The 7,586-nt window shown below is 51.6% G+C and overlaps 18 non-coding genes across 18 annotated transcripts; 15 read left to right on the forward strand and 3 right to left on the reverse strand.

Annotated features, from left to right (window-relative positions):
* The first annotated feature begins 11 nt into the window (after positions 1–11).
* On the forward strand, positions 12–84 carry Trnam-cau (transfer RNA methionine (anticodon CAU)). Its single transcript has one exon. It is a non-coding gene; the product is annotated as a tRNA-Met (tRNA).
* A 372-nt stretch (positions 85–456) lies between these two features.
* Positions 457–528, forward strand: Trnae-uuc (transfer RNA glutamic acid (anticodon UUC)). The gene has a single exon. It is a non-coding gene; the product is annotated as a tRNA-Glu (tRNA).
* A 198-nt stretch (positions 529–726) lies between these two features.
* Positions 727–800, forward strand: Trnai-aau (transfer RNA isoleucine (anticodon AAU)). Its single transcript has one exon. It is a non-coding gene; the product is annotated as a tRNA-Ile (tRNA).
* Positions 801–1,413: 613 nt separating this feature from the next.
* On the reverse strand, positions 1,414–1,485 carry Trnag-ucc (transfer RNA glycine (anticodon UCC)). The gene has a single exon. It is a non-coding gene; the product is annotated as a tRNA-Gly (tRNA).
* A 335-nt stretch (positions 1,486–1,820) lies between these two features.
* On the forward strand, positions 1,821–1,891 carry Trnag-gcc (transfer RNA glycine (anticodon GCC)). Its single transcript has one exon. It is a non-coding gene; the product is annotated as a tRNA-Gly (tRNA).
* A 296-nt stretch (positions 1,892–2,187) lies between these two features.
* Positions 2,188–2,260, forward strand: Trnam-cau (transfer RNA methionine (anticodon CAU)). The gene has a single exon. It is a non-coding gene; the product is annotated as a tRNA-Met (tRNA).
* Positions 2,261–2,634: 374 nt separating this feature from the next.
* Positions 2,635–2,706, forward strand: Trnae-uuc (transfer RNA glutamic acid (anticodon UUC)). The gene has a single exon. It is a non-coding gene; the product is annotated as a tRNA-Glu (tRNA).
* A 198-nt stretch (positions 2,707–2,904) lies between these two features.
* Positions 2,905–2,978, forward strand: Trnai-aau (transfer RNA isoleucine (anticodon AAU)). The gene has a single exon. It is a non-coding gene; the product is annotated as a tRNA-Ile (tRNA).
* A 611-nt stretch (positions 2,979–3,589) lies between these two features.
* Trnag-ucc (transfer RNA glycine (anticodon UCC)) lies at positions 3,590–3,661 on the reverse strand. The gene has a single exon. It is a non-coding gene; the product is annotated as a tRNA-Gly (tRNA).
* A 338-nt stretch (positions 3,662–3,999) lies between these two features.
* Positions 4,000–4,071, forward strand: Trnag-gcc (transfer RNA glycine (anticodon GCC)). The gene has a single exon. It is a non-coding gene; the product is annotated as a tRNA-Gly (tRNA).
* Positions 4,072–4,368: 297 nt separating this feature from the next.
* On the forward strand, positions 4,369–4,441 carry Trnam-cau (transfer RNA methionine (anticodon CAU)). Its single transcript has one exon. It is a non-coding gene; the product is annotated as a tRNA-Met (tRNA).
* A 373-nt stretch (positions 4,442–4,814) lies between these two features.
* Positions 4,815–4,886, forward strand: Trnae-uuc (transfer RNA glutamic acid (anticodon UUC)). Its single transcript has one exon. It is a non-coding gene; the product is annotated as a tRNA-Glu (tRNA).
* Positions 4,887–5,084: 198 nt separating this feature from the next.
* Positions 5,085–5,159, forward strand: Trnai-aau (transfer RNA isoleucine (anticodon AAU)). Its single transcript has one exon. It is a non-coding gene; the product is annotated as a tRNA-Ile (tRNA).
* Positions 5,160–5,771: 612 nt separating this feature from the next.
* Positions 5,772–5,844, reverse strand: Trnag-ccc (transfer RNA glycine (anticodon CCC)). The gene has a single exon. It is a non-coding gene; the product is annotated as a tRNA-Gly (tRNA).
* A 339-nt stretch (positions 5,845–6,183) lies between these two features.
* On the forward strand, positions 6,184–6,254 carry Trnag-gcc (transfer RNA glycine (anticodon GCC)). The gene has a single exon. It is a non-coding gene; the product is annotated as a tRNA-Gly (tRNA).
* Positions 6,255–6,549: 295 nt separating this feature from the next.
* On the forward strand, positions 6,550–6,622 carry Trnam-cau (transfer RNA methionine (anticodon CAU)). The gene has a single exon. It is a non-coding gene; the product is annotated as a tRNA-Met (tRNA).
* Positions 6,623–6,994: 372 nt separating this feature from the next.
* Trnae-uuc (transfer RNA glutamic acid (anticodon UUC)) lies at positions 6,995–7,066 on the forward strand. The gene has a single exon. It is a non-coding gene; the product is annotated as a tRNA-Glu (tRNA).
* Positions 7,067–7,265: 199 nt separating this feature from the next.
* On the forward strand, positions 7,266–7,340 carry Trnai-aau (transfer RNA isoleucine (anticodon AAU)). Its single transcript has one exon. It is a non-coding gene; the product is annotated as a tRNA-Ile (tRNA).
* The last annotated feature ends 246 nt before the right edge of the window (positions 7,341–7,586 follow it).

Raw genomic sequence — 7,586 nt, forward strand, 5'->3', positions numbered from 1 at the left:
GACGATCACCTGCCTCGGTAGCGCAGTAGGCAGCGCGTAAGTCTCATAATCTTAAGGTCGTGAGTTCGATCCTCACCCGGGGCATTTAATTTACTTTCGTCCACAGCTAAATAACGGCTCTGGGGCTTGCGAAGGAGCGAAACACTTTGTACTTTGTTATCCTCAAGGCTTCAACGACTCAGCGTGATAGCGTTTACTTCCCGTTACTACTACTTGCAGTTCTTATGTAAAATTTTCAAGAAAAAAAGTACTAGTAATGAAACTGAATCTCGTACGATATAACGTGTAAAGTCACACAATGTATGACCTGCTGTATGATGACAGGCAGCAGGTATTTACTTGCGAAATAAGTAAATAAATATTACTACTTACAGCTTTGCTTTTCCTCCTACCCCTGTAACAACGAGGCATAAATGCGACAAGCGACCGTACGAACGGTCGAATGAAACGGCCACATCCGGTGTGGTCTAGTGGCTAGGATACCTGGCTTTCACCCAGGAGGCCCGGGTTCGATTCCCGGTACCGGAACGGAATTTTTTCCACACGAATCGTGACAAGTTTGAGCTGTCCGAGCGGCCGTTTCCCGTCCTGCTCGCAATATAGCTACTGTTTCGTGACCGTCAGCAGAATATATACCAGGGAAGCAGACACACGACGACCATAGAAATGGTGTATGGCTTCATGCCACCAGTTTCTAGCGTAGGGCTGAGCAACTGCATCTGCCGAGGCCCGTTAGCTCAGTTGGTTAGAGCGTCGTGCTAATAACGCGAAGGTCGTGGGTTCGATCCCCCCACGGGCCACTGTTCTTTTACCACTACGAAAAGGCAGCGCCGATTTCAGCTGGCGAGTGTGATGACCAAAAGATCATCACCCTGCGTGGAAGTTGACAGAGGATCCGAACGCGACTCGTCGGGAAGCGCTACAGCATTCACTCGGCAATGGCCATAATATCTTGAATACACTGGTTCTCAAGCGATAAAGAGAAAATGAAAGAAAATGTCCGATTGCCGATGCGTAACAACTTTGGCCCTTGTCAGTACTTGGGCGGGTGAGCGCATGGGAACACAGGGTACTATTGGCAGTTTTACTTCCTATTTTTGTTTCTCCTTTGTTTTCGGAGCTACAGCCCCATTCGGTCAGGGAGACGCCACCGTGAAATGAAGGGGGCGTGCTGTGTGTCCATCGCCTCGCCTCTCCTTACCTCTCTCAGTCGTTTCTCGTGCTTGTCGTTTTGATATAGGCCGATTTGAGAGCGTCAGCTCTCGCGTCAGCTGAGCAAAGTCGAGACAAGTCGAGACTCAAGGGGAATCGACGCACGCACTATAGGGTGGCCTGCAGCGATTAAGAGGGGGAAAGAAACATTAATTTAAAGACGCGTGGCAAAAGTACTCATACGCAAAAGAAAAAGCCGGCTGCGGTGGCCGGGAATCGAACCCGGATCAACTGCTTGGAAGGCAACTATGCTGACCATTACACCACCACCGCACCACGGTTTCCGTCCGCGCACAGCCGCGCTGTGTCTGCTTCCCGCCTGTCGGCGGCGGCTCAAGGTGGTCGTAGCTGTAGGCGCATTACGGGGTAGGCGATCGCATCCAGACAGCGTCTCTACGCACATTTCGCGTCCTTTGGCAAGAGTCGTCGCGTGCGTGCGCCGCAAGAGTACTTAGGCGATCGCGTTCGGGCGCCATTTTTAAGCAGTGCAGTGCAGGATTCAGCGTCTGTAGCATTCTCTCGAGAGGATGCGACGGCGCTGGACGGCAGTCCCACTTTCCCCTCAGACGTCTGCCGCGGAAAGCACAAGGAAGCTGTGAACTAGCTGGGCATCGGTGGTTCAGTGGTAGAATGCTCGCCTGCCACGCGGGCGGCCCGGGTTCGATTCCCGGCCGATGCATTATTTTGTTTTTTCTCCGATAGTGGTGCTGCGTGTCTTTCGCACTCGAACTGCGTGAGCCATGAGAATGAACCGCGGGATTTCCGTGTGGAAATAACCAAACATGCAGCGCGCACGACTGCTTGTTTGGACTGTTGTGTGCTATTGTACATACTGGCGTCGGCCTAGCATCGCAAGTTGCCTGTCGCGCCGGGAATGCACGTGTAGCAACAGAAAAAAAATGAGCCAGGAAGTGCAGACTCTCTACCACTGGTATTTGGTACTTAGCGAGATTCCAGAAGGCGTGACGATCACCTGCCTCGGTAGCGCAGTAGGCAGCGCGTAAGTCTCATAATCTTAAGGTCGTGAGTTCGATCCTCACCCGGGGCATTTAATTTACTTTCGTCCACAGCTAAATAACGGCTCTGGGGCTTGCGAAGGAGCGAAACACTTTGTACTTTGTTATCCTCAAGGCTTCAACGACTCAGCGTGATAGCGTTTACTTCCCGTTACTACTACTTGCAGTTCTTATGTAAAATTTTCAAGAAAAAAAGTACTAGTAATGAAAAACTGAATCTCGTACGATATAACGTGTAAAGTCACACAATGTATGACCTGCTGTATGATGACAGGCAGCAGGTATTTACTTGCGAAATAAGTAAATAAATATTACTACTTACAGCTTTGCTTTTCCTCCTACCCCTGTAACAACGAGGCATAAATGCGACAAGCGACCGTACGAACGGTCGAATGAAACGGCCACATCCGGTGTGGTCTAGTGGCTAGGATACCTGGCTTTCACCCAGGAGGCCCGGGTTCGATTCCCGGTACCGGAACGGAATTTTTTCCACACGAATCGTGACAAGTTTGAGCTGTCCGAGCGGCCGTTTCCCGTCCTGCTCGCAATATAGCTACTGTTTCGTGACCGTCAGCAGAATATATACTAGGGAAGCAGACACACGACGACCATAGAAATGGTGTATGTCTTCATGCCACCAGTTTCTAGCGTAGGGCTGAGCAACTGCATCTGCCGAGGCCCGTTAGCTCAGTTGGTTAGAGCGTCGTGCTAATAACGCGAAGGTCGTGGGTTCGATCCCCCCACGGGCCACTGTTCTTTTACCACTACGAAAAGGCAGCGCCGATTTCAGCTGGCGAGTGTGATGACCAAAAGATCATCACCCTGCGTGGAAGTTGACAGAGGATCCGAACGCGACTCGTCGGGAAGCGCTACAGCATTCACTCGGCAATGGCCATAATATCTTGAATACACTGGTTCTCAAGCGATAAAGAGAAAATGAAAGAAAATGTCCGATTGCCGATGCGTAACAACTTTGGCCCTTGTCAGTACTTGGGCGGGTGAGCGCATGGGAACACAGGGTACTATTGGCAGTTTTACTTCCTATTTTTGTTTCTCCTTTGTTTTCGGAGCTACAGCCCCATTCGGTCAGGGAGACGCCACCGTGAAATGAAGGGGGCGTGCTGTGTGTCCATCGCCTCGCCTCTCCTTACCTCTCTCAGTCGTTTCTCGTGCTTGTCGTTTTGATATAGGCCGATTTGAGAGCGTCAGCTCTCGCGTCAGCTGAGCAAAGTCGAGACAAGTCGAGACTCAAGGGGAATCGACGCACGCACTATAGGGTGGCCTGCAGCGATTAAGAGGGGGAAAGAAACATTAATTTAAGACGCGTGGCAAAGTACTCATACGCAAAAGAAAAAGCCGGCTGCGGTGGCCGGGAATCGAACCCGGATCAACTGCTTGGAAGGCAACTATGCTGACCATTACACCACCACCGCACCACGGTTTCCGTCCGCGCACGCCGCGCTGTGTCTGCTTCCCGCCTGTCGGCGGCGGCTCAAGGTGGTCGTAGCTGTAGGCGCATTACGGGGTAGGCGATCGCATCCAGACAGGCGTCTCTACGCACATTTCGCGTCCTTTGGCAAGAGTCGTCGCGTGCGTGCGCCGCAAGAGTACTTAGGCGATCGCGTTCGGGGCGCCATTTTTAAGCAGTGCAGTGCAGGATTCAGCGTCTGTAGCATTCTCTCGAGAGGATGCGACGGCGCTGGACGGCAGTCCCACTTTCCCCCTCAGACGTCTGCCGCGGAAAGCACAAGGAAGCTGTGGAACTAGCTGGGCATCGGTGGTTCAGTGGTAGAATGCTCGCCTGCCACGCGGGCGGCCCCGGGTTCGATTCCCGGCCGATGCATTATTTTGTTTTTTCTCCGATAGTGGTGCTGCGTGTCTTTCGCACTCGAACTGCGTGAGCCATGAGAATGAACCGCGGGATTTCCGTGTGGAAATAACCAAACATGCAGCGCGCACGACTGCTTGTTTGGACTGTTGTGTGCTATTGTACATACTGGCGTCGGCCTAGCATCGCAAGTTGCCTGTCGCGCCGGGAATGCACGTGTAGCAACAGAAAAAAAACGAGCCAGGAAGTGCAGGACTCTCTACCACTGGTATTTGGTACTTAGCGAGATTCCAGAAGGCGTGACGATCACCTGCCTCGGTAGCGCAGTAGGCAGCGCGTAAGTCTCATAATCTTAAGGTCGTGAGTTCGATCCTCACCCGGGGCATTTAATTTACTTTCGTCCACAGCTAAATAACGGCTCTGGGGCTTGCGAAGGAGCGAAACACTTTGTACTTTGTTATCCTCAAGGCTTCAACGACTCAGCGTGATAGCGTTTACTTCCCGTTACTACTACTTGCAGTTCTTATGTAAAATTTTCAAGAAAAAAAGTACTAGTAATGAAACTGAATCTCGTACGATATAACGTGTAAAGTCACACAATGTATGACCTGCTGTATGATGACAGGCAGCAGGTATTTACTTGCGAAATAAGTAAATAAATATTACTACTTACAGGCTTTGCTTTTCCTCCTACCCCTGTAACAACGAGGCATAAATGCGACAAGCGACCGTACGAACGGTCGAATGAAACGGCCACATCCGGTGTGGTCTAGTGGCTAGGATACCTGGCTTTCACCCAGGAGGCCCGGGTTCGATTCCCGGTACCGGAACGGAATTTTTTCCACACGAATCGTGACAAGTTTGAGCTGTCCGAGCGGCCGTTTCCCGTCCTGCTCGCAATATAGCTACTGTTTCGTGACCGTCAGCAGAATATATACTAGGGAAGCAGACACACGACGACCATAGAAATGGTGTATGTCTTCATGCCACCAGTTTCTAGCGTAGGGCTGAGCAACTGCATCTGCCGAGGCCCGTTAGCTCAGTTGGTTAGAGCGTCGTGCTAATAACGCGAAGGTCGTGGGGTTCGATCCCCCCACGGGCCACTGTTCTTTTACCACTACGAAAAGGCAGCGCCGATTTCAGCTGGCGAGTGTGATGACCAAAAGATCATCACCCTGCGTGGAAGTTGACAGAGGATCCGAACGCGACTCGTCGGGAAGCGCTACAGCATTCACTCGGCAATGGCCATAATATCTTGAATACACTGGTTCTCAAGCGATAAAGAGAAAATGAAAGAAAATGTCCGATTGCCGATGCGTAACAACTTTGGCCCTTGTCAGTACTTGGGCGGGTGAGCGCATGGGAACACAGGGTACTATTGGCAGTTTTACTTCCTATTTTTGTTTCTCCTTTGTTTTCGGAGCTACAGCCCCATTCGGTCAGGGAGACGCCACCGTGAAATGAAGGGGGCGTGCTGTGTGTCCATCGCCTCGCCTCTCCTTACCTCTCTCAGTCGTTTCTCGTGCTTGTCGTTTTGATATAGGCGATTTGAGAGCGTCAGCTCTCGCGTCAGCTGAGCAAAGTCGAGACAAGTCGAGACTCAAGGGGAATCGACGCACGCACTATAGGGTGGCCTGCAGCGATTAAGAGGGGGAAAGAAACATTAATTTAAAGACGCGTGGCAAAAGTACTCATACGCAAAAGAAAAAGCCGGCTGCGGTGGCCGGGAATCGAACCCGGATCAACTGCTTGGGAAGGCAACTATGCTGACCATTACACCACCACCGCACCACGGTTTCCGTCCGCGCACGCCGCGCTGTGTCTGCTTCCCCGCCTGTCGGCGGCGGCTCAAGGTGGTCGTAGCTGTAGGCGCATTACGGGGTAGGCGATCGCATCCAGACAGCGTCTCTACGCACATTTCGCGTCCTTTGGCAAGGAGTCGTCGCGTGCGTGCGCCGCAAGAGTACTTAGGCGATCGCGTTCGGGGCGCCCATTTTTAAGCAGTGCAGTGCAGGATTCAGCGTCTGTAGCATTCTCTCGAGAGGATGCGACGGCGCTGGACGGCAGTCCCCACTTTCCCCTCAGACGTCTGCCGCGGAAAGCACAAGGAAGCTGTGAACTAGCTGGGCATCGGTGGTTCAGTGGTAGAATGCTCGCCTGCCACGCGGGCGGCCCGGGTTCGATTCCCGGCCGATGCATTATTTTGTTTTTTCTCCGATAGTGGTGCTGCGTGTCTTTCGCACTCGAACTGCGTGAGCCATGAGAATGAACCGCGGGATTTCCGTGTGGAAATAACCAAACATGCAGCGCGCACGACTGCTTGTTTGGACTGTTGTGTGCTATTGTACATACTGGCGTCGGCCTAGCATCGCAAGTTGCCTGTCGCGCCGGGAATGCACGTGTAGCAACAGAAAAAAACGAGCCAGGAAGTGCAGACTCTCTACCACTGGTATTTGGTACTTAGCGAGATTCCAGAAGGCGTGACGATCACCTGCCTCGGTAGCGCAGTAGGCAGCGCGTAAGTCTCATAATCTTAAGGTCGTGAGTTCGATCCTCACCCGGGGCATTTAATTTACTTTCGTCCACAGCTAAATAACGGCTCTGGGGCTTGCGAAGGAGCGAAACACTTTGTACTTTGTTATCCTCAAGGCTTCAACGACTCAGCGTGATAGCGTTTACTTCCCGTTACTACTACTTGCAGTTCTTATGTAAAATTTTCAAGAAAAAAAGTACTAGTAATGAAACTGAATCTCGTACGATATAACGTGTAAAGTCACACAATGTATGACCTGCTGTATGATGACAGGCAGCAGGTATTTACTTGCGAAATAAGTAAATAAATATTACTACTTACAGCTTTGCTTTTCCTCCTACCCCTGTAACAACGAGGCATAAATGCGACAAGCGACCGTACGAACGGTCGAATGAAACGGCCACATCCGGTGTGGTCTAGTGGCTAGGATACCTGGCTTTCACCCAGGAGGCCCGGGTTCGATTCCCGGTACCGGAACGGAATTTTTTCCACACGAATCGTGACAAGTTTGAGCTGTCCGAGCGGCCGTTTCCCGTCCTGCTCGCAATATAGCTACTGTTTTCGTGACCGTCAGCAGAATATATACTAGGGAAGCAGACACACGACGACCATAGAAATGGTGTATGTCTTCATGCCACCAGTTTCTAGCGTAGGGCTGAGCAACTGCATCTGCCGAGGCCCGTTAGCTCAGTTGGTTAGAGCGTCGTGCTAATAACGCGAAGGTCGTGGGTTCGATCCCCCCCACGGGCCACTGTTCTTTTACCACTACGAAAAGGCAGCGCCGATTTCAGCTGGCGAGTGTGATGACCAAAAGATCATCACCCTGCGTGGAAGTTGACAGAGGATCCGAACGCGACTCGTCGGGAAGCGCTACAGCATTCACTCGGCAATGGCCATAATATCTTGAATACACTGGTTCTCAAGCGATAAAGAGAAAATGAAAGAAAATGTCCGATTGCCGATGCGTAACAACTTTGGCCCTTGTCAGTACTTGGGC

The sequence above is a fragment of the Schistocerca serialis genome, unplaced genomic scaffold (genome assembly GCF_023864345.2).
Source record: "Schistocerca serialis cubense isolate TAMUIC-IGC-003099 unplaced genomic scaffold, iqSchSeri2.2 HiC_scaffold_1039, whole genome shotgun sequence".
In the NCBI taxonomy this organism is placed as follows: domain Eukaryota; kingdom Metazoa; phylum Arthropoda; class Insecta; order Orthoptera; family Acrididae; genus Schistocerca; species Schistocerca serialis.